We start from the raw sequence: 25,196 nt of genomic DNA, 5'->3' as shown, positions 1-25,196 counted from the left end.
CTCACCTTTTTCTCTCCCTTCAAGTTACTAACTTGTTCGTCGGAGGCGGAGCACCAACCAACCGGTGTCTTCGTTTGTTTTGCAGGTACAGCTCAAGCCGGATCAGTCTTCGTGTTGTAACTCTCCCGAGGGACAAAAACACCCAAAACAATTCCAAACCTATTATAGTTGACGATCTCCTGGATCGTTAAGGGGTGTAACCTTCACCCTTTGAACGGTTTACAAGTTCCTAAAACTTGTTGGCGACTCTTTTGCTCTAGCTTCCTTCCCTTTAGACGCCACCATGCTTAAGTGTATGATCACAGTGGGGTTCAAGTTTGGGGTAATGCTTGAAATATTCCCTACACCTCCACCAAGGCATTCCGATAACTTGACCTTACTGAATACATTAGCTTTTAAATAATTCTAAACCCACTATCAGAATAATACACTTGTTTGAAGGACACCATTTCTTTCAATCTCCCACTTGTCCTTCCCGACAAGTATGCTTTTAGTGTATAGCCCTTTTCCTATGTCCCTTAATGCCTCTTCATGAACTATAAGGTAAGATTTATTTATCATCCTTATTACGTCCAGAAGTGTTTCTCGATTTTGAGTCTGCCTGTCAATAAACAGAAAAATCCATCCGAGCACGGCCATGCATTTTACAGCCTCGCTCTACGAAAGGCCTTGTAAACAACAAAGACATCTTCCCTATATTAGTAGGGGGACATTTCCAGTCTTGTTATGTAGCTTCTCTTACTGAAAGGACCTAGCCGCCCGAGTGATGCTGTTATAATCCCTTTTTACGGCAGATGTTAGACAATCATCAAAGCGGACTATTACTCAAATAAGAAAGCCTATAATACTCATGGTCAAGGAAAAAGGTTTTGATAGCAATAATGAGAGGTATACTTATGATGATTTTTAATCTCTTAAAGTATTCTCATAGGTCGATCCATTATGGTTCTAAACCAATACCTGTGTAAATGATTTATAAGGATCATGTCCTTTTAGCACAAGAAACGGTGCTATAAATAAAATTACACACTAATCTTAAATGGTCATTATTCGTCCATCGTTTAAATAACCTCGATTAGGGATAATTTTTTATTATAATATTCAATGTTCACTTAATTGGTGTTTCCTTACCAAGATTGGTCTTGATACCCTATTTTGAATATTCCAAGAATCAAATGGACTCATAATTTAATCCTAAACCATAATTAAATGGCAAACAAAGTGATAAAAAATTGCATGAAATTTTAAATAACTTCAAAACCTGAATGGTTCATCTTATAATAAATGGTTTTTCCGAATGTTATAAGAGTATCACTCTTTATAAAACATCTATAGAAATCACACCCATATCTAATATGCTTGATTTCTTTCATGCAATTGTGTATGTTGTCATTCACTTATTGGATAGGTTTAGTTATAATTACTTTGCTAATTTTAGCATCTTCAGTACTGATCACTTTCATAAAAAGATGATAAAATTTGAGAGTGCCATGGATTATATGTGATTTAGGATTTATTGTCCAAGTGATGGATTCCACTCATTTTCATGATTGAGATCTTCAACTTGACAACCTACAATCATTAATGTTCAACAACAAACTTTCCATAGAACATCTTCTTTATTATCGCCTTTAAGGCAACAATATTCTCAACATATATTTTAGTTTACTTTCTGATGATGATTTCCTTGGGTTTCACACCAAACGAATCACAATTATTTGGGATACTCTAATCACTTGTGATCATGGAAATTTACTTTAAATTCCCGCACATTACACATGGATGCACATCCATGTTACCATTCTCAAGCCACGACTCTTTGTTAGCTCGTGCTTATAAACGACTTCCTTGTTAAGGATCTAATCCTTGTTAAGGCTTGTGCTTGCAACATCAATTCTCAAATTGTATTTGTTTCTATAAGTCAAGAACTAATCTTGTTACATATCCAAGTACTTTGGATGTTCTTGGCCATAATGTAACGATCTATTACATAGATTCAGGTTGATTGGTACTACATACATACTTCACATGCTCTAAGCAAGTAAGTCCTGCTACGATTCCAAATCATAGCGTACATGATGGATTAAGTTGCAGAGTAATTATCAATCTTATTCCATTGACATTTTAGCTCATTCAATTTCACTGAGTCTTACTTAAATTGTTCGCTATGTGATACGGTTGAAAGTCTCTTACTAAAGTCTTTCTTGTCGACTTAGTATTTAGCCTAGCTTATACCTAGTTCAAACTTTTACTTAGCTTTATACATATGGGTTGAAAGCCTTTCAAAGTCCTTCATGTTCAACATGGTAAATTTCTTTACTCATTTAAACATTTTAATTAAGTCTATACAATAGATCTTAATACCCAATACGTACGTCTTTTGTTTGGTCCATTGTCGAAAATACTTTTAGATCTAAGCATTTAGTATTTGACAGTTATTTCACAATAGAGTTCATAAACTTTCTGTTGGACCCTTATTAAATTGACTTTTGCTCCCACTAAACTTTTTATTCATCAGAATTTCTATGTTTCTTCATAAGCCAACCCTCTTATTAACTTTATGAGAAATCACATTCCAATTCCTATATGCAATGCTTCCTTTAATCCCATGACGGATTCCTTGAGCTTGCTTTCAAATCTAGCATTATTTAGATTTTCAAAACCCTTAGACTATTTTATAGTCTCATCCAAAATCTTATTTTAGGAAGGCGGTTTTGGTATCTATTTTGCCATATTTCATATGTGCAATTTTGCAAGAACAATAACGAAAAGACTTGAGCATTCCGATTGGTGAGTAGGTTTTTATTAAAATCAACTCCGTGAATTTAATTGTATCCCTTTCAACCAATCTAGCTATGTATGCATATACATTTGCACAATTGTTAGTTTTCTCCTTGAAAACTTATTTGCAATCAATGGGTGTTTCACCCTTTATGCAAATTAATCAAATTTTAAAACATGATTTTCAAACATGGAGTCTATTTCGGATTTTTATGGCCTCTAACCATTATTCGAATTTGGATTTGTCGTAGCTATTTTACAAGACATTATTCCCTTACTATCTAATAGTAAATAGTATGCTTGTAAGTCTTAGGTTTATTTCTAACTTAATGGAAAATTTATAGGATTCAATCCAAGCCTTTGGTGAATTCTATACCTATACGGGGTTATTGCAACAAACACTGAGTTTCAAGCGCTTCCAAAGCCCTTTGATTTTCTTGATCTTACTCCAACTTTTCAAAATTTTTGTGAAAAATAAATTCTCTTTTAAGGAAATTGTAAAGTTCTTTTGATTATTCTTGATTAATTATTCTGACGAAGCCCTTTTAAGGTCTTTACGAGATTCTTAGTTCTAGTTTGTTACTAAGCTCGATTGTCATCGAGTTCATTTTCTTCCCACTTGTCGTTTTGGAAATGTGTTACTTTCCAGAAAGACACCACTTAGAGAAACAAACACTATGTTCTCAATTAGGTTGTGGAGGTAATGCCCGTGGTCTCACTTGAATGCTTACAAAGAGACATGTATATTTTCTTTAGGTAAAAGTTCGTTGTAAAACAAACAATTAGCTCCCACTTGAGCTATCTTAGCCTTTAATGAGCTATTAATATCCCACCCAACCACCTAGCTCTTGCTAAGCCAGTGAGCTCCCACTGAGTCCCTTAGCTCCCACTAAGCCAGTGAACTCCCACAGTGGCTAAGAGTTTTAGACATATACTTGAAAAGACATTTAGAAGTTAATTTTATCCATAACTGAATATGGCATCCTTTCTTAGCTTTGACATTTTGTTTAGTGTAACATTAGTCTTTCGTGTAAATCTTAAGAACTTTATAGGAAGGGATGTGATCCATCATTATTCGAGTCATTTTTAAATGGCATCGAGGTCTCCGTGAAGGCACACCATGTTCTTTATGGAGTTATTTATGAAAATTTCATTTTTATAACTTTGTGACGGTCACGCTTGGCTCAAGCAAACATCGCTCGATCTAATCTAGATATTTTGATATCTTGCCAAGTCGATTTTGTACTTCACTGAACTCTTGAACTATTCAAGGTCAAGTTTGTTCAAATTTGATGAATATAGCCATATTCTTTCAAATTCTTTGTGAAACATTGAAGTAAATGAATCCTCTTTAGCTTTCGAAGTCAATTGTCTATACCAAGAACAATAACTCTTTACTTTGTCGGTTTCAACAAGTAAGACTTGCTTGTCTTAGAACGATTTTGAATTGATCAACTATCAAGAGCCTATCTAGTAGAGCCTTTAGTACGTTCTTGTCGATGTGACATTGCTAAAGATGTTTGGAACGCAAATCATGTCCATGACTTTGAGTTTATTTCAAGTTTATCATGTTAAGAAAATGTTTGTTTATAATCAAGCATTCTTGACTCATGGTTTAGACAACCATGCCATTCAAATAAATTTGCAACTATTGATCATTGCTTTGAATATGAGTCTTTCCGTGTGTAAACGGATCAATTGCTGATTATGGAACACAATAACCATTTATTTGTTCCAGCCTTAGCTTAAAGGTCTTTAAACAAAGCATACGACCTTACAATTGATGTAGCACAACTTTCTTCATTCTAAGCTTGTAAGTCGATAACTTAGCTTATCTTCAATAGTTTGAGGTCAATTTCAAAGTGGAACACTCAAGCAGTATCCGATACTTTGTGAAGATAATGAGTTGCTAAGTTAACTTCAATAACATGAGTTCTTTAGTAAAATGGAATCTCATTCCTTTTCTTTGTTCCTCGTTTCCTACATTTCTTATCATACTTTATCTCATAATCTTTAAGAACCATTTCTTTAAGAGTCTTTGACTTTTATACTTTGTTAGGCATAATTAAGCATCTAATGCACCGTAAAACAATGTTCCATCTTTTCCTTTAATTCACGCTTGAATTACTACATTAATGAGTCCTACTCATCTATGTATTAAGCGAAAAGATATGTTGGTTGTCAATATTGACAATTTGAGTTGCAACTCAATACTTCATGTTTTATCAAAACTACCTAGTATTTTGAATATATGATGTCCAACCGTCCTTTCGGACTTTGTTATAAAAGTCATTTATGAGAATTGTATTATAGAAATGCTTTGCTTTTCTTTGAGAGCCATTCTCAAAGATTTCCGTTACCAATCATGGAAAACAATACAGTTTGATTTGGAATTCTACAAATATAAGTGCAAAGTATAACCATTTATCAAGTAAATAACATAATAAACTTGAAAATTAAAAGGTATTCATGCAAATTTTCAATCTTATTAAATGTCTTATCCACGCATTAAACTTGTCCCCATTTGGCGAGAATAAGTCGATTCAAAGATCCAAAGAAACAAAGAGTGGTTAAGCATGCTTTGGCTTATCTTTACACTCAATCTCCTAAGGTAAAAAACGCTTTGCTAATGGCTTCAAGCCACTCTTGGTTGAATAAATCGCCGCATCTAATGCTCTCTCAACAATCTATTCACTTTTCCATGACATGTTAGGACTTCATCACTCATATCGTTGAGTACAACCAAAACTAACTTGCATACCTGGTATGCCTTATATGTGTAGGGAGTAGTAGTAATGCCTCGCTTTGGCGTAGACCATCACTACTCTCAATAGGTCGATAAGTGTTGTTTTGGAATGACAATTTTACTCAATATATATTAAGGGACCTAGGGTTTCTATGTTGGTTGATTTAAGTGAACTTCTTTAATTATCACAACATTCGAAATCCTAAACATGCATCTAACATATAATTCAATTATAAATGATCATGAATATGTAAAGCATAAGCATTGTGATGCATATTGGCAACTAGCATGACCCCTTGAATTCTTCAAATCTTCAAAAGGTCTTCTTTTGGAACTTCATAGCTTTGTATTCCAAGAACCTCTGTCTTCAAGACTTGACCAAAATTATGCAACTACTAGTATCTACGATTAGGACTGATCTAAGTATTAAGGTACAAAAATACTTAACGGTACGCATACCGTATTTAGATTTAAAAAAATACATCACGGATCATAGTCCGCAATTTCTATCCTAATCAGGCCCCACTAGTTGCCATTTTTCTAAAACATGTGAGAGAATATACATTCCACTCATCCATTCAATATTTGTGAATGGCCCATGCGTTTTACAACGGTAAAACAAGTAACAATGCATAAACACGCGATAACTAGTAACAGATCTAGGTGGTTAATCCAATTTACACGCCTAATTAAAACTAGTTAAAGTTGTTTTAACCGATTATGTAAATAAGAGCAATTAATATTTGAAGTTCCCACTAAATTCCGCATCCAAATCAATTAGTCTAATTAATTAAGCCGGTAAAACCCAATTATTTGCCAAAATAAATTTTTTGCAAATGTAGCTCAAAAACCCGAGGCCTAGCCTCCAAAATTTTAATTAAATAAAACAAAATAATTAAAATGAAATATTAAGCAAAAATTACGTAGCCTAAAATATCTAAGTGCCTAGCACTAAGACTTGGAGTGCTCACAACTTGCACTCAACTCGCACGATCTCATTGCACCACATTGCTTTACAAGCAATGTCTACGCATATTACCCTCAATTTTGTACCAAGCTACGCACACATACACACTCAATGCAAGCCCCATGCATGGCTTACCCACGGCCACCCATAAGGCGGCTGCCATGGTGCGCCATGTTGTCGCAGAGCAGCTCCCCCGCACACACGCACCACTTTGAGGCGCCCAGTAGCCTCGGCAGCCCCATGTGGGTTGCGTGAGCAACCCGGCTGACCGAGAGCATGCTTGGGGATCTTAGGCCTCGATTTGGTGCTCATGCCTCTGGAAAAATCCCGATTTCGTGACTTAAATAAATTCATCCAAGTGCATAAAACCAAAAATTATTCCAAGAACCATTCTTTAATAAAATTGGTTTAACTTGGTGCAACAAAAATAAGAGGGAAATTACTCACTATTAATTTAATTAATTTAAATTAATATTGAGATTTTGACAAAATAAAAAGGAGTTGGAAAAATGAACATAAGTTCAATAAAGAATCCAACTTTACTACTTGTGAATCCTTGAAAAATTATATCTTCCAATATGAAGATAAAAAATTTTCTATCACAAGTTTCAAACTTTATGATTCCAATCAACTTAAAAATGATTAAATCAACAAAGTTCAACAAAAACTCATGGAATTTAGTAACTCAAAATTTCAATCACTTAACATAATTAAAAATTGAATCTTTAGTACTATAGACACCTAATTATGTCTCCCCAAAACCAAACTCGATGATGAACAACCTTTCACCGCCATTATTGGTCGAATTGAATATTTAATCTTTGGAGTGCTTAAATCCATATTTCAATTTCATAAACCAACCCAATTTCTAGCCCATTTCCCCAAATCATAACTGATTTTCCTCTTTTCGTGCCTTTAAACCCAAAATAATTTATTTTGTGTCCTTTAAAATCATTCATTTTGTGCCCTTTTTATAAAAATGTTTGGTCCAGTTTATTTTGATCCATTATCTGGGTCCAATGATTTAATAATTGAATGAGTCTTGAAAAGAGCTTTCCAACGATATATTATAAGCCCAAATCCGAGTTATAGCGAATAAGTTATGACCAAAATATTAAACTGAGCCCAAACCGAACCTAAGCCCACCTTACCTACGACCCAATGATCATGTGGAGGGTACAAATTATTTAATACCATTCCTAAACCAATTAGGATTAATTGTAAGCTTCTATAATTTTCTAAAAGATCTTAATTATCCTTTTTGAAAAGATAAGATTAAAGAGTTCGAAATTGAATAAAACTTTTCTTTTTGAAAGTCCTAATTCTATTCGAATAGAATGACGTTCAAAGATAGAAAGAAATTATTTTCGTGACTCATATTTTTTTTATCTAAATCATATATGGTTGGATATCCCTTGAAATTATCTTTCCATTGATATATTATAATATCCATTCCGAGCTATAATGGAAAAGATATGAATGAAATATCAAACTATATCCAAAACTGACACCGTCTCACTATTTCGTCCATATCTTTTATTTTAAAAAATATTTTAATCTGATTTTAATTTATGTTAGAAATTATACTTCAAGAGCTTTTCAACGATATCTTATTTATCTTATTCCAATATCTGGATCAAAAGATATGATAAAAACAAAAAACGCAAAAATTGCTGTCTATCAGGTTTTATTCTGATTAAATTCGGATCTTATCTTAATTCTTCGACCCTCTTTTTTCATTATAAATAGAGGTCATATCTCCTTTTTTCAATCATCAACAAGCTTGATAATCAAATCATTCTCTTCTCCCTCTTTAGCCTAAACACTAGCCTCCCCAGTCTTTCACTATACCTTCCTTTAAGCACTCCAAGGAGTCCATACAATACCTAAAGTAATATACTTTAACTGAGGGTTTGATTCAAATCAACTCTAATTTTAAATTAATTGTTTAAATTTGATTTATATTTTTATTGAAGTTACTAACAGTTTATTCATGATGTAGCAATTCAAGGAAATGCGGAAAGTGAGTAATTAATCAACTAATTGCTCTTATTTTTATTCTTATTGCTAGTATCATGATTAGGTTGTTTTATATTTGATTTAAATAATGCTATTTTTGTTAAATTGCTTCCAATATTAATGTTTATTCTACTTTTATTTATGATCACCATATTGCATGTTTAAAGGGAATATGTAATAGAAAATCATGCCTAATAAGATAATTTGGACAACCGGTTTAGGTTCCATTTTAATCTTGTTATTAAATAGAGTGATCACAATATTTTAGAATTATGTGTTGCATTAATATTCAACCAATTTAGCTTAATAATAGTTTGGAGCAAATTGAGTATTTTATTTACATGCCTTTGAGATTGCAGGAATCACTTTTCACTATAAGAATCGAGTAGAGGCCAATACTGGCGAATGTGACTCCATGACTCACTTCGTACAATCATCCCCGATCCTCCTTTCGTGATTCTGAACCATATGGAGTTATTAATCTCATGGATTATGAATGGAGTGTAACCTTCAAGAGTCAATTGTTGTTGCCTATCGTTGTCCCTTTATCGTGGTTGCCTTATATGATCCGTGAACAGTTTACAAGTTCTTTAAAAACTTGTTGGCGGCTCCTTTCTTTCTTTGTTCCTAATCGTATAATGTCAATTCCCACTTTCTATGAGTGCCAAGCATATGCAAAACATGCTTTAACGTAGGCGCACTTCGAGCGACGCCTACAATTTTGCAACTCCACTGGGGAGAATTCTTGGTTATTTATCGATTTGAGTGATCGGTATTAAATTGAGATGAGTGGATGAGACTTGAAAGATTCTTGAATTGTATTCATGCAATTTAATTGGCATTGTCACATATGCATATGCATTTTAGATTACCTATTTTGCCACAATAGTACGTGTTCTACGTATGAGGCTAGCCTGGGGAATTTAATCTCTATCAACCCAAAAACGCTCATGGCAATAAGGGTTCATCCGAGTTTTTAAATCCACCCAAACCATGGAGTCAATTTCGATTTCATCAAGAACTCGCGGAGCCTCCTGTTGGCATACACCCTGAAGGGAGACTGTCTTGCTAACGCGTCCAAACTCTAAACCATGGTACCCTTTGACACCCTTTTAAGCTTGACCATAGTCGAACATAGAACTTTACTTTAGGTTGCAAACTTCATTGCATCATTGGTGACAATGTGCTTATATGTGCATATTTTGGTTTTTTATTTTTTTTCTCTTATAAAACCCTTTTTTTATTATTATTATTATTAGAGTCGAGCCATAGTTTTTTTTTAAATTTTTGAGTCACCCGGATTTTTATTTCCTTATACTGCACAAGAGTCAACTTATTTTGGTCATATCCAGAGTTCTAAAAAAATTTACGTATTGTGCCACCTATGGATCTGTAGCCCCAAGTTTTATCTTTCATTTGGATTTGGTTTCGTCCAAATCAGGGTCACAGATCAAAAGTTATAACCGATATACTACAACCTGTCTAGTTTAGGTTTTTTTTTAGGGTCAACTTATATACACATATATATATATATATATATATATATATATATATATATATATATATATATATATATATATATATATATATATATATATATATATATATATCTTTTCGTGTCAAGCTAGTCTTAGCCAAGTCCTTAAATCCGTGTCAACTCGTATGACATAGGATTATAGATTTTTAGTTTTATTTTTATTTATTTATTTTTATACCCATGAGTCATAACTCTTCTAGAATTCTAGTCCTCTTCCTTGTTTCTTGTGATCGATTTTTGTGCTAACCTTAACATGTTTTCTTTGTCTTTGATAGTGGTTGTTCTTATTTATGACTAATGATTGCCAATGGACCGTTTTCACTTAGTAAATAGCATAAGCATTAAAATTGGACAAAATTAATCAAGTTCGTTTGTCATTTAGTCTTCCGTGCTATTTGGTCATTGGGTCTTTTGTTTTTCACAACGTCCTCATGTCTTTCCATGCGATCATACCACGAGTGTTAATTAACTCACCTAATCACACATGTTGAGTCATTGCTCACACTTTGTCTTCAAGTAATGCACTACATTTTTTTTATTGTATACTAGGACCATGCATGCATCGTTTTCCGTCGTAATAGGAATGAGTAGAGTATTTCCCATCAGTTTTCAAAATTGTTTCATTCACTCTTCCTTTTTAATCTGAGTATTGAGTGAATGCATTAAGTGAGTTCATCCTTGAGTCTAAAATCACTAGGTAATAGTTGGAAGAATAAGGGGAACGTCACTCCTTCCTTCTTTCCTTCCAATCAAAGCATTAACAACAACAAACTTTTTTCCTCACCGGGCGGCAAGAAGTAACTCATAAACAGCCATGAAGACAAAGCATGATGCAAGCTTCTCACCAAGATTTCATGTTTTCTTCTTCTTTTGTTTCAAACCCTTCCCCCTATAAAGTCTAGCACAGGTTCTCCTTTCCACGTTTCTACAAACTCAATCAAAGTGGGGGCTTCTGTAGACACCTAAAAATGTCTCCCCAAAACCAAACCCGATGATGAACAACCTTTCACTATCATTATTGGACGGGTTGAGTATTTAATATTTGGAGTGCTTAAATCCATATTTCCATTTCATAAACCAACCCAATTCCTAGCCCATTTTCCCAAATCATAACTTATTTTCCTCTTTTTGTGTCTTTAAACCCAAAATAATTTAATTCGTGTCCTTTAATTTCATTCATTTTGTGCCCTTTTTATAAAAATGTTTATTCCAGTTTATTTTGGTCCATTATCTGGGTCCAATTATTTAATAATTGGAAGAGTCTTGAAAAGAGCTTTCCAACGATATATTATAAGCCCAAATCTGAGTTATAACGAATAAGTTATGACCAAAATATTAAATTGAGCCCAAACCGAACCTAAACCCACCTTACCTAGACCCAATGATCATGTGGAGGGTCCGAATTATTTAATCCCATTCCTAAACAAATTAGGATTAATAGGAAGCTTCCATAAGTTTCTAAAAGATCTTAATTATCCTTTTTGAAAAGATAAGATTAAAGAGTTCGAAATTGAACAAAATTTTTCTTTTTGAAAGTCTTAATTCTATTTGAATTGAAAAACATTCAAAGATAGATAGATATTATTTTTGTGACTCATAGTTTTTATCTAAATCATATATGGTTGGATATCCCTTGAAATTATCTTTCCAGTGATATATTATAATATCCATTCCGAGCTATAACGGAAAAGATATGAATGAAATATCAAACTCTATCCAAAATTGACACCGTCTCACTATTTCATCCATATCTTTTATTATAAAAAGTATTTTAATCTGATTCTAATTGTGTTAGAAATTAGACTTCAATATCTTTCCAACGATATCTTATTTATCTTATTAAAATTTCTATATCAAAAGATATAATAAAAACAAGAACCGCAAAAATTGCTGTCTATCAGGTTTTATTCTGATTAAATTCGGATCTTATCTTAATTCTTCCACCCTCTTTTTTCATATAAATACAGGTCATATCTCCTTTCTTTCAATCATCAACAAGCTTGATCATCAAATCATTCTCTTCTCCCTCTTTAGCCTAAACACTAGCCTCCCTAGTCTTTCACTATTCTTTCCTTTAAGCACTCCAAGGAGTCCATACAAAACGTGAAGTTCTATACTTTAACCAAGGCGTGATAGGTAGAATTAACTGAGGGTTTGGACCTAATCAACAATACTTTTAATTTAATTGTTTCAATTTGATTTATATTTTTATTGAAGTTACTAACAGTTTATTCATGATGTAGCAATTAAAGGAAACGCAAAAAGTGAGTAATTAATCACTTAATTACTCTTATTTTTATTCTTATTGCTGGTATCATGATTAGGTTATTTTATATTTGATTTGACTAACGCTATTATTGTTAAATTGCTTCCAATATTAAGTTTTATTCTACTTTTATTATGATCACCATATTGCATGTTTAAAGGGAATATGTAATAGAAAATCACGCTTAATAAGATAATTTGGACAACCAGTTTAGGTTCCTTTTTAATCTTGTTATTAAATCAAGTGATCACAATATTTTAAAACTATGTGTTGCATAAATATTCAACTAATTTAGCTTAATAATAATTTGGAGAAAATTGAGTATTTTATTTTCATGCCTTTGAGATTGCAGGAATCACTTTTCACTATAAGAATCGAGTCGAGGCAATACGGGCGAATGTGACTCCATGACTCACTTCGTACCATCATCCCCGATCCTCCTTTCGTGGTTCCAAACCATATGGAGTTAGTAATCTCATGTATTATGAATGGGGTGTAACCTTAACGGGTCAATTTTTGTTGCCTATCGTTGTCCCTTTATCGTGGTTGCCTTAAATGATCCGTGAACGGTTTACAAGTTCCTTAAAAATTTGTTGGCGGCTCCCTACTTTATTTTTCCCTAATCGTATAATGTCAATTCCCACTTCCTATGAGTGCCAAGCATATTCACAACATGGTTTAATGTAGGTGCATTTCGAACGACGCCTACAAGTACTTAGAAGCCTTAAAGAACAACAATTTCACACTTAATGCAATTAATTTGCAATTATGTGAAAAAATAAAACCAAGCTTTCAAACACAAATTACCACAAAGTAATCATGCCTAAAGAGGTTTAAAATTGCATATAAAATATGTATTGAACCAATTACATAACCACCATAAATATGCAATTAATTTTCAGGGTTAGAAAGACTTAAAATTTTTCTTAAAAACGAAAAACGCCTCGAAAAGTGCATTTCTGGTCGTTTTTTGGCTTAAAGCCGAGGCCAAAATGGGTAAAACCAATTCCAAACACCTTTTCCACCCAAAATTCACTATTTTTGGGTCGATATCTGGGTTCATGAGATGAATTCAGCTCTAATACGAGGTTAAAATGGATAAAACGAGCTACTAATTTTATTAGCTACTTAAAACCAGAAAAAATAAGCCATAAAAACACCTTGAAAAATATTACGATTTTAAAAATAAACGAGCGAGGCTCCGATACCGCAGTTAGGGCTTAGTGAGTCCTACTCGCCGCGGAAACAAACCCAAAATACAAGACCGCACTCGCAATAAATAAAACCATAAACATAATTAACTTAATGACAAGATTAAGATAATAAAATTACCTTTGAATCGCGCTTCGCTCGTCCACTAGTTCTCTTACTTGAAAGCTAGCCTCGAAAATACGAAGGCCTCCAACGATGATCCACCTGCAACATGATCACCGACTAGGTCCAATGTCTTGGGGTTAGCAAGACCCGACCGAAAAACCAGAGTAATTGAGATCGAAGGCTTTCACAAAGGTGATACCTTTTTCAACTCTTGAGTTCAAAGGTTTTCACTACTAGTGATTTCTTGTCCAATCTTACTCAAGTAAGTAGTCCCAAGCCATGCCTTGACTATTTATAAGGAAAGATTCCTTAGGAATTCCACTCATCTTTCAATGTGGGACTTTTTCACAAAAATATCCCACATGGAAATATTGATGAATTCAACCCTTAATTAAATAAACTAAGGAACAAGTAACAAGTGTCACACGGTTAGGTGAGGACCACTTTCTCACTTGGTCCCTAAGGCAACTCCCATGCATTGTGAGCTAACCATGTGTCACCCAACCTTGAGCCCCAAGTTGGGTTCGGTTCTGCCACTTTCTTTTTGCCCGTGTCCATGACGCATCACCCGGGTCCACAGCCCCCCTTGCCACATGCGCTGCCACCATGGCGCGCTGCCATTTGGCACGCTGCCACTTGGTGGCTTTCACGTGTGCTGCCACATGGCGTGCTACCACGCGGTACGCTCCTATTTGGCGCGCTTCCCTTGTTTTTGCGTGGCTAGGTTTTTGCTTGTTACTTGAAGCATTTTCTCGTCTCGCTAATTTCTAAATTTTGGTTCGACATTTGAGATTCTCCGATGTTCGGTTTCGATGCTCCAAGCTCGAATTTCCGACGTCTAAATATGAATTACTCGGTCGAATCATTAATTCCTTCTGAATTAATTTGTCGCTTCGGCTCGTTAATTGCTTGGGTGTGACCCGAAGGGTTCAATTAAGATTAAGATGTAATATTAATTATGCATTAATATTACTAATAGGAAGCGGCCTCCACCCAGGCATTTCGATCACTTGACCTTACTGAATATATTAGCTTTCTAATATTTTTGAACCCACTATCAGAATAATATACTTGTTCAAAGGAAACCATTCCTTTCACAATGTGCTTCTAGGCCTTACCGGAAGTGCTAACATTGCCACTCGACTGCTTTTGCAGCTTCGGGTCCAGCTGTTTAGAGGGAGGGGGCTTGGACGAGCCACCCTTCAAAGAATTCATATGTTAGCATACTTATGATTTTAAGGAATCTCAATTCAAGTAATAAAAAATATTTTACCTTAGAAGTTCCGCCAGACGGCTGCTCCTCATTTGTCCTTTTTCCCAAAACGTTCGAACGGTAAAAAGTTGCAGAATATGTAGCCGACTTTTTGCTGGTCGAAAGCTTTTACATTTATTTACCTGTACATCAAATAATAAAGAGTTAGAAACTTAGAAAAAACCAAGGTCATCAAGAGCATCTAAGCAAATTAAATCCAAACGGTCAACTACCTCTCGACCTCTTAAAACTAAGACCGCAAGCGGCCAAATACGCCATGTCTGATAGCCACTCGTAACGGGGAATGTAGCTCTATGGGGTAACCTCCTTCACCCCTATTTCCTCATTGGTTCGAACGGCCACAGAAAAAAGGCCTCGATCCAATATCTGCTCGTACTCCTGTCTTAGGACATGTGGCAAGGCTTTCTTTCCAGCAAGGAGGGGAGGTTCTTTGTTCCAGCGATTGTACCGCTTGTTTAGCTGGTGGTCTGGGAATTGACTATGTAGAACTTTAATTTGTCCTCCAATCCTTTCATTTGTTCTATTTCCCCAGTGTCATCATAAAACCCTTATTGCTAGTAAGGGTAAACACGCGCCCTAATGGAGCCTTCTAAGTAGACTGTAGAACTCTTCAAATGGTACCAAGAACCATCCGTCCTACACGTCCGAATGGTCTGTTTGGTTCTTGCCATGGTGTCCTGCATGAGCAAAGACACATTCGGATTTGGAGAAGTTCTCAAAGGGGAGTCCTCGAACGAGCATTCGACACTCCTAGTTCTAGATTCAACCGTCCCCAGTGACCGGATGATCGCTAACTTAGGCCGTGCCGGGTGCATTTGGGAAACCATTTTTGAAAATAGAAAAGTGCAAAAAGAAAAGAAAAAGGATCAGACGGTTACCTTAGGTGAAGGTACGAGAGTCGCCTGGTCTAGATGTCTTCTTACAAGCGGACGAATGGCTGGGTGTCGGATGCTGTCTGGAAGAAGTCAAGTTCTTTAAAGTGAAATATTCAAGATTCTCTCAAGATTCACACAAGTGTGAATCCAAAGGGGAGATCAACCCCTATTTATAGAAAGAATGAAAAATCTAGGGTAAAACCCTAGATTCCCCAAACAGTAAAAAAGTGAAAATCCGGCCAATTATAGGCCGACACTTGTCACAGGCGTTACGTGGCGAGCCACGTCACCCCTGTGAGGGGAAAATGATTTGGGTATTTATACCCTACCAAGTGGTCCAATGAACATGTGACATGTGTCCCTCTAAGAGGCGTCCAAATGGACTCCTCAAATGTTGACACGTGTCATGCAGATATGGCACCTAAGAAATGGCTGCCATTTATTTCAAACAATCATGATTCACAAATAATTCACCAAAACCACCAATTCAAATCACTAATCTCATTTCAATTCAACCATTCCAACCAATTCCTAGCATGACACTAACTTGGATTCAATTAAGTAAATCCTAGCATGTTTCTACACGCTTTATAAATTTCTAAGTATGCGTACGTACCTCAAATAAGCCTTTAAAGTAGTCGAATACACTACAATAATTCTGGAACCAAGTCTCCTACATAAAGGGACAACAATACTATATTAATTACCCTTGTATACAGAATTTTTAGCAAATTAAACTCACTTTAAACCACTTATAATAATCAGAAAATTATTTAAAAACTCCTAATTAGTCTCCCTTTTAATTATACTACTTTAAATAAAATTCAAACACTTTAAACTAATCAAAAACCCTATAAACTTCATCAAATACATCTTTATACTTAAATTATCCATACAAACATTAAATATTAAAAAGCCCCAAATTAATTTATACAAGAATCCTAAAAATCAAGTCTTGAATAAATTAAAACCCTAACTTTTAATACTTTATAAAATCAAAAAATAAAACACTTTATAATATAAAATTTACAATCTTTAATCATCAAAATATAATTATAAAACATACTAATCATATTTAGACAATTAATATCAACCAAATTATATATAATACATAAATTAAATTAAAAACAAGGAGGAGAGAAAAGGAGACCACTGTGGGTGGTCGGGTTCGTCACGGGTCGCCAGCAGGAGGTGGTCGTCTGGCGAGGTGGTTGGTGATGTGGCAGCAGCCGGCGTGAGGTGGCACCAAATGTTTGACCTCACATCCAATTTCCACGCACAAAATTAATAAAAAAAGGAAAGAATAAGAAAAAGAAAGAAAAGAAGAAAAAAAACAAAGAAAGGAAAATAAAGAAAGGAAAGCAAAGAAAAAAAAAAAGGAAGTACTTACATTGTGTAATATGATTTCTTTGAACTTCTTTTATGTGGGAAAATTTTGGGGTTTTGAGGGTTACTTATAGAGTAGAGTGTATAAAGTAGGTTTGTGCTTAGTAAATAAATGGGCTTGAGTTATGGAATATTTCACTAACAAGGGTTCAAATAATAAGGGTTGGGTTTTATAAAAATTGTGGACATGAAGAATAGAATAGGTAGCCCGAATGTAAAAATAGAATCATTGGGTTTATTATGTAGATGAACTATATTCGGATTGAATAATTAGTAACCCAAAAATTAAACCTTGTATTATTTAAATCCTATAAAAAATAATTTGACCCAAAATTATACTTCCTCCGTTTCTATTTAATTGACTTGTTTGATTTAGACACATATATTAAGGAGAGGAGAGAGAGTGAGTGAGAATAATAAAGCAAGTGGGGTAGCTTGTAAATGCAAGGTAAAAAACTTACTCCAAAAGGAAACGTGTCAACTAAAAAAAAAACTTACTAAAAAGAAATACGTGTCAACTAAAAAAAAGGGAGGTAGTATTTTACAAATAAATAAATAATTTATAAAATAAATTAATATGGGGTATTATATATTTAAGTTCACGCATTGGAATGTATAGTGAATTAGTGAGTAATTTTTACTCCCTCCGTTTTTAAATACTTGCTCTACTTTTCTTTTTCAGCCGTTTTTAAATACTTGCTCCATTTCCTTATTTGATTATCTTTTACAATATAAAAGTAATTTCTCTCACCTAGTGGACCTACCATGATCATATTTTAACATTTTCATATTATCTCTCCTCCTATTCTCTCTACTACTTTTTCTTTTTACAAATTTTTATTCTTCTACGTACATAGCCCACTACCTCCATATATTTATTACTTTCTTCAATTTCTCATAAAAACATCGCGCATGGTGAAATGGAGCAAGTATTTAAAAACGGAGGGAGTACATGTTAGGTATAAAGATATTAAAGATTAAAGTAATGTATCGATTGTAACACCCTCGATTTACTAACTAATAATAAACAAGAATTAAAGGGAAAATAAAAAACCTTTGAATAAAATTGCGGAAGCATACACCTAAATTAGAGGTATTACCGCCACACTCGACAACCTGTCAAGTGATAAGACTTACAAAATCCCATTAATTACAACCCAATAAACTAAGTGAGCTATTTATACAACTTTATAAACTCGTTATAACAAACTAATCAAAACAATTGAGCTCCATTAGCTACGACCACTTGATCAACCTGTTTAGACAAACTTGACTGCTCACCATTAAAGACAAATTCCAAAATAGATCGTCGTAGGGCCACCATAAGAAAAATACATGGCCGCAAACACAAGTAGCACAACAAACACACACACATCAGCAAAAAGCTGAGTAATCATCATATATCAGAATACAGAGTATAATAGGATAATCAACATTAATAGCTCACTTAAACAATGTAGTTCGAAACTACATTGCACATATACACCTCAAGAGTAAAAGAACTCCTACTCTGAAAATAACCTTTGTCAAATAAGCCTCAAATAATAATACAATCCTTCACTCAATTAACTCATAACCAATAAGTGTGCTATGCTCTTTGTTCTATACCTAGTCTTGGACATGGGTAATTCGAATAAATAAACCAACAAGTATAAAAACTTTAATACTCTCAATAACAAGAAATTAACACCTTGAACTAGACCACATACGGGCCAATTCCCACTGTAGGGGACCATAGAAAAATAAATAATAAAGATTTTACCTCATTCTTAAATCATGATCATTATCTCATTACCAACATGCCAAGAACCAAGGTATATAACACTGAGCCTCAAATCAAGAATAAAATAATAATCTTAAACTTTTGATCTCATAGATCGATCAAAAAATTATTCATAAACCATCTCAACAATGGCACGTGTTCCCAAATAATATAATAATTCGAACTCGATTCAATCATAGTATATCTCAACTCTTGTAGAGCAATCATACTAGTAACCCAAATGTAATCAATTCTCAACCCAAATTAATAATTTATTTTATCTAAATAACCCTAAAACCTCAATAAAACAATGTTCCCTATATCAACAACATTAAAATTCTAGAAATAATCAATTATAAACAATAAAAGTAATACGATAATAAAATCCAATGAAATCATATAATACCAATAATCAATCGTATACATATACAAACTTGATCACACGAATTACAATTATAAAATTTACACATAATTGTAGGGAATATTTCAAGCATTACCCCAAACTTGAACCTCACTTGATCATACACTTAAGCATGGTGGCGCCCAAAGGGAAGGAACCTAGAGCAAAAGAGTCGCCAACAAGTTTTATGAACTTGTAAACCATTCACAGGGTGAAGGTTACACCCCTTAACGATCCATGAGATCGTTAACTCCAATAGGTCTGGAACCAAGACTGGAAGTTCGGGGATGAAGGTACAAATCCAATCTAAAAGAGAAAGAACCTGCCCTAATAATAGGCCTCTACTTTATTCTTCTCGTATTCATGTGCGCTTTCTGACTAACATGCAATCAATAGGTTTACCCTAAAACTGTTTAATCTATGTTGGTTGAATATTAATTCACAAACAAATCTATTATTGGCGATCACTTGAATTATAATCATATTAACCCTAAACAAGATTATTAATTATCTTATTAAGCGTGATTACAAGTACAAATTCACTTTAAACATGCATAAAAGGCTTGATCAAGCAATAACAATAATAAACATCAAGCAACATAATAATCATAATAATAATCATAACAATAATCATAACAATTATGAAAATAATCATATTAACAATAAAGCATAATAATAGCAAGATCCTAGGCATGATACTAAAAAGATTAATAACAAACCCTAACATGTCACTAAACAATAAAGATCAAAGCTTTAACCATAAGATGATACTAACATGTTATTAAGAATGAAAATAAGAAGCATCATAGAAATCATAATTGATATAATTAAGAAACTTATTCTTTACCGTAAACATCATACTAAGAAAAGCATCCTAACATGATACTAGGAATCAAAATAATAACCTAAACATGTATATCAAAATATCAATTAAACAATTAAAGTACTTACTTGGATCCCTCGTATCTCTTTCTAATAACAAAATACACACGTTAGTAACTTCAAGGAAAATAATAAAATCAAAGAATTAAATTAAATAATTGAAATAAGAAAGTTTAGACTAGATTTGGGACTAAACCCTCAGAAATATCAAACCTTTCACGACTAGGGAGAAGGCAACTTCAAACTTAGCTGAGTGTGTCTAGATCTTGTGAATGCGGAATTTTGTTTGTAAAAAGGTTGGTTTAGAAAAAGAGAGAGAGAAAGTATCAAGATTTTCTTGATGAGAGTTGGTAAGAGTTGATGGGAATTGATGATTAAAAACGGAGGTCTAAACACGCTATTTATAATGAAAACATACCGGATTTGATAAAAAAGAATCAGAGTTTGAAGAGGAATAAAATACCCCGTTGTCGTCGCAACAACCCCTGTTGCTGCGCGACAGGCCTGTTGTCTGGCGCTGTGAGACAGTTTTTGTGGATTTTTTTTATCATATCTTTTGATCCAGAAGTCCAAATAAGACATAGAATATGTCTTTGGAAAGCTCCTGAAGTGTAATTTCCAACCCAATTAGAATGAGATTAAAATATGTTGTAGATAAAAAGATATGACCGAAATAGTGGAAGGGTATTAGTTTTGGATAGAGTTTCATATTCCATTCATATCTTTTTCGTTATAGATTGGATTAAATATTATAATATATCATTGGAAAGATAATTTCAATATCTAGCCAACCATATAAAATTTGGATAAATATTATGAGGCACGAAAATAATATCTGAACATATTCTATCTCGTACAAAACAAGAATTCTTAACAGGAGTAGTTTTATTCAATTTCAAACTCTTTGAAACATAATTATCAATCCTAACTCCATTAGGATTTAAGAGAACCTTCTAGAGTATTCCAGAAGACTATAATCAATCCTATTAGCTTTAGGAATGAATATTAATAATAGGCCCTCCTCTAAATCATTGGGTTGTATGTAAGAACTAAACCAGGCTTAGTTTAGTATTTTGGCCATAACTTCCTCATTATTCATCGGAATTGGGCTTATAATATATCGTTGTAAAAGGGAATATTTCAAGCATTATCCCTATCTTGAACCCCACTATGATCATACACTAAATTACGGAGGAGTCCAAAGGGAAGAAAGCTAGAGCAAAAGAGTCGCCAACAAGTTTTAGGAACTTGTAAATCGTTCACAGGGTGAAGGTTACACCCCTTAACGATCCAGGAGATCGTCAACTCCAATAGGTCTGGAACCATGACTGGAAGTTCGGGGATGAAGGTACAAATCCAACCTAAAAGAGATTGAACCTGCTCTAATAATAGGCCTCTACTTTATTCTGATCGTATTCATGCGCGCTTTCTGACTAACATGCAATCAATAGGTTTACCCTAAACCTGTTTATCTATGTTGGTTGAATATTAATGCACAAATAAATCTATTATTGACGATTACTTAAATTATAATCAAATTAACCATAACAAGATTATTAATTATCTTATTAAGCGTGATTACAAGTACCAATTCCTTTTAAACATGCATAAAAGGCGTGATCAAGCAATAACAATAAATATAATCAAGCAACATAATAATAATCATAATAATAAAAATAATAATTATGTTAAAGTATAATAATAGCAAGATCCTAGGCATGATACTAACAAGATTAATAACAAACCCTAGCATGTCACTAAGCAATAAAGATCAAAGCTTGAACCCTAACATGATACTAACATGAATATTAGGAAGAGAATATGAAGCATCACAGGAATCACAATTGTCATATTTGATATTAGAAATTATAGTTATTACCCTAAACATGATACTAGGAAAATCAAAACTCCCTAACATGACACTAGGAATCATAATAATAACCTAGACATAATTACTATAACATAATAAAAATGCAAACAATTAAAGCACTTATTTGGATGCCTCGTACCTCTTTCTAATAACAAAATACTCGCGTTAGTAACTTCAAGGAAAATATAAATCAAAACAATTTAATTAAATAATTGAAATAGAGATTAAGGACCAAACCCTCAGAAATTAAAACCTTTCACGTCTAAGGCGAAGGCAACTTCGAATTTGGCTAGGTGTGTCTAGATCTTGTGAATGCGGAATTTTGTATGCAAAAGAGCTAGAGAGAGAGAGAGAGAGAATAAGCTTTAACTTAGTGAGATAAGAGAATTAGAAAACTAGGGATTTGATGATTGAAAAAGGGGAGATATGACCTCTATTTATTGAGAAAAAAGAGGGTCGAAGAATAAGAAAAGAATCCGAATTCGAATCGAAATAAAACTCGATGGATAACAGTTTTTGCGGATTTTGTTTTTATCGTATCTTTTGATCCATAAGTCTAAATAAGGAAAATAATATGTCGTTAGAAATTTCTTGAAGTCTAATTTCCAACCCAATTCGAATCAAATTAAAATCTTTTGTAGATGAAAAGATATGACCGAAATAGTAGGACGGTGTCAGTTTTGGATAGAGTTTCATATCTCATTCATATCTTTTTCGTTATAGCTTGGAATTAATATTATAATATATCATTGGAAATATAATTTCAAGATCTATCCAACCATATAAAATTTGGATAAAGATTATGAGGCACAAAAATAAAATCTGACTGTCTTTGAACATCTTTAAATTCGAATAGAATTAGGATTTAAAAAAAGGAAAGTTTTTATTTAACTCAAATTCTTCAATCTTATCTTTTCAAAAAGGATAATTAAGATGTTTTAGAAACTTATAGAAGCTTCTAATTAATACTAATTAGTTTAGGAATAGGATTAAACCTTTGGACCCTCCACATGATCATTGGGTCGTAGGTAAAATCCGATTTGGGCCCAGTTTAGTATTTTGGCCATTACTTCCTCATTATTCATCGGAATTGGGCTTATAATATATCATTGGAAAAGTCTTTTCAACCCCATCAAACTACACCATTATTGGACCCATATGGACAAAACTAAACTGGAATGCATGTTTTTCAAAAATAGGGTAAGAAAAGAAATATTTTCAAAAACAGAAAGAAGAGATATTTTAATAAAAACATCCTCATCACTAGAGTTTTCACACTTTCGCTTTGTTCGATAATCAAATGACATGAAAGGTATTCATCACTGGGTTTGGTTTTGGAGAGACACAAAGGGGTGTCTACAGAAGCCCCCACTTTGACCGAGTTTGGAGAAACGTGAGTTTCGAAAATGAAAGTCAAAGTATCGATAGGGACAAAGAATGATTCAGAACGTTCTGCGATCCTAAATCACTCTTGTAACGCCAATACCTGCAAACTAGCATTAATTAAACAGATAAAAGAGTTAAGAAACGCGTATCTTGCACCGTCGAGCACACGTCTCTGAAGGTAACCGATTTGTTGTTGTTGCATTGTTGTTGTGACAACTTTCCATAATCTAACGGAACGCCATCTTGCTATTTTGATGTTCACTCGTCTCCGAACAATAGAGTTTTTTTGGATATGTTCAGGCATCTCTGAACAAAGAGCTTCTTTTTCTTGAATCATAGTGACAACCTTCCTAATCATAGCAAAAGTCGTCGAAGATCGCCTCATCACGAACTGTCCTTCTCAAATCTCGGTGATAACCTCCACAATCTTAGCGAATGCCGTCGAAGACCGCCCATCTCGTGCTATCTTCTCAAATCTCGGTGACAATCTCCACAATCTTAGCGAATGTCGTCGAAGACCGCCCATCTCGTGCTATCTTCTCAAATCTTGGTGACAACCTCCACAATCTTAGCGAATGTCGTCGAAGACCGCCCATCTCGTGCTATCTTCTCAAATCTTTGGTGACAACTTCCACAATCTTAGCGAATGCCGTCGAAGATCGCCCATCTCGTGCTATCTTCTCAAATCTTGGGTGACAACTTCCACAATCTTAGTGAACGCTGTCGAAAATAACTTTACTTGAAGTCATCCTCAGTTGTTGCGATAATATTCCGAAGAAAATCACCGAAGACCAACACTTGTCGATCTTTAAAGCTCGCTAGAACTTTGCTTTAGCTAGTGCGTCGGTGCTTCTGCTGCTTGTAAACCAGTATGTCGGTGCTGTGAACCATTACGTCGGTGCTTCAGAACCATTATGTCGGTGCCTTTGTGATGATCCAATGTTTAGGCGCTTAAAGCTAAGTGAGACGATCTTTCGTCAGGTCAATCACTTATTTGCGGTTGTAATCAAATCGACTACTCAATCATGTCAAATTGCTTATAGGGGCTAACTGGCGTAACAAGGAACCCGAAATCGGTGTAAGAGGTCAAAATAACTGTTCTGAGAGGCTTCGAGCTCTGTCGCTGCAGAAATATCTCTGGCGCCAAGAATTAGCTCTGTCGCCAGACGCTGGAATCTAGCGCCAGGAGCTGAAATCTGTTGCCAGACGCTGGATGTCGTTGTCTGGCGCTGGGGTCGGGTCTTCTCTATTTTTCTCTTAATACCGATGTTGCTTGATTTTGCTTCGAACTTTGAACTTGGTCGTTTCCTTTCAACCAAATCCGCTTAAATCTTTTGTAAATTAAAGCTCTTCATCTCTAATTTACTGATCTATGTAATTCCTCTTATCTTGGAGGAATCTCATGTGTCATATTCACGGTTTTTATTTTCGAAAAAAAAAATCCGGGAATGTCCTCGCTTGCTGGGATGCGCCTGCATTTATAATTTTGACTATAGGACTTTGCCATTCTTTCTTTAGGGTTGACCTAAGACTTAGTGTTGCTTGACTCATTAACTTGACATAACTTATAAACTTGACTTAATGATGACTCACTTCGTGTGACTCGTGTGTGCATAGTGTTGACTCAATGTGATAACACGACATGACTCAATGTATACATGACTCGTGTGTGCATTGTTATGTGATCGTGCGACACAAAAATGCGAAAAAGCAAAAATTTTCCGTCATT

The sequence above is a fragment of the Chenopodium album genome, chromosome 8 (genome assembly GCF_948465745.1).
Source record: "Chenopodium album chromosome 8, dcCheAlbu1.1, whole genome shotgun sequence".
Classification (NCBI taxonomy): domain Eukaryota; kingdom Viridiplantae; phylum Streptophyta; class Magnoliopsida; order Caryophyllales; family Amaranthaceae; genus Chenopodium; species Chenopodium album.
The sequence above is the reverse complement of the archived record's forward strand: the minus strand, read 5'-3'. Positions refer to the sequence as shown.